Raw genomic sequence first — 1,493 nt, 5'->3', positions numbered from 1 at the left:
GATCCTGTATCTCCCCCAGCACTTAGAACAGTGTTCTGCACATAGTAAGCGCTTAACAATACCAACATTATTATTATTATTATTACCCCAGTGCTTGGAACAGTGCTGGACACACAGTAAGTGCTCAATACCGTGAAAAAAAAGAATGGTATTTGTTAAACGTTTAGTATGTGTCAAGCTCTGGGGGTAGATTGTCTCGTCTTATGCTGTGGAGTTGTCTCCGATCCATAGTGACGCCATGGATACATCTCTCCCAAAACGCCCCACCTCCATCTGCAATCGTTCTGGTGGTGTATCCGCAGCGTTTTCTCGGTCAAGATACGGAAGTGGTTGACCGTTACCTCCTTCCGCGAGGTAAACTCGAGTCTCCGCCCTCGACTCTCTCCCTTGCCGTTGCTGCCCAGCACAGGGGAGTTTTGACTTGTAGCAGATGGCCTTCCCGTCGCTAGCCACTGCCCGAACTAGGAATGGAATGGGTAGGCCTCTGCTTGACTCTCCCTCCCATAGTTGAGACTGATAGAGTACTGGAAACTCTCCAGGTGAGACCCTGAGGGGTTGGGGCAGATACAAGTTAATTGTCAGATGCAGTCCCTGTCCCACGGTGGAGAGATGGGGGGGAGAACAGATACTGAAACCCCATTTTATAGATGAGGAAACTGAAGTACAGAGAAATTAAGTGACTTGTCCAAAGTCACGCAGCAGACAAGTGGCAGAACCGGGATGACGGTCCAGGTTCTTTTCAAGTTGATGGAGTATCGAGTTTCCTCGATGTGTTTTTGATGTCTCGGTTCCCTTTTCCTCTGCCCGAAATGTATTCCTGCTGTTGGAAGGTTGCCTTTCTCCCCATCTGGCCCACAAATGTTCTGAGACTTGAATCATAAGACACTCCTCGAGTTTCTAGGAGTGTTCCCTTTTTTCTCTGGTCTCAGTGTAGCCTGAAGCTTCTTGTGCGGCTTGTGCACGGGGAGCACACCACGGTAGTTGGGACTCTTTTTCATCATCATCAACCGTGGTATTTATTGAGCGCTTATTCTGTGCAAAGCACTGTACTAAGCGGTTGGAAGAGTACAATGAAACAGTGTTGGCAGGCATGTTCCCCACTCATGCTGATTTCTAGGAGAGGGGCTGTTTCTGGGGCTCAGGTTTGTCGATACCCGGCTCTTCCTATGGCTAAATGTCTTCTATTCATGGCCTTGTTGATCGATGGAGTTGGAATAAACATTCAGAATTCCCCTCTGTTAGAGTTCAGTGGATAGGAGAGTTTAAATGAGGAACTTAAACCTAAGTGTTCATCGTCTCGGCAATCGGATGATGATGGGGTTGGTTAAGCGCTTACTATGTGCCTAGTACTGAACTGAGCACTGGGGTGGATACAAACAAATTGGGTTGGACACAGTCCCTGTAGAGGAAGGGTGTCTGTCTCTAATTGGATTTGAGCTGGGCAACGGTGGGTTTTGACATCCAAACCTCCCGTAGAAATCCTGTAGATGATC

The 1,493-nt window shown here is 48.0% G+C and overlaps 1 non-coding gene across 1 annotated transcript; it reads right to left on the bottom strand.

The window, feature by feature from the left end:
- Positions 1-419: 419 nt before the first annotated feature.
- LOC114814058 lies at positions 420-557 on the bottom strand. Its single transcript, XR_003761800.1, has one exon. It is a non-coding gene; the product is annotated as a small nucleolar RNA SNORA7 (small nucleolar RNA).
- Between the last annotated feature and the right edge of the window lie 936 nt (positions 558-1,493).

Source organism: Ornithorhynchus anatinus, chromosome 8 (genome assembly GCF_004115215.2).
Source record: "Ornithorhynchus anatinus isolate Pmale09 chromosome 8, mOrnAna1.pri.v4, whole genome shotgun sequence".
In the NCBI taxonomy this organism is placed as follows: Eukaryota; Metazoa; Chordata; class Mammalia; order Monotremata; family Ornithorhynchidae; genus Ornithorhynchus; species Ornithorhynchus anatinus.
The sequence above is the reverse complement of the archived record's forward strand: the minus strand, read 5'-3'. Positions and strand labels throughout refer to the sequence as shown.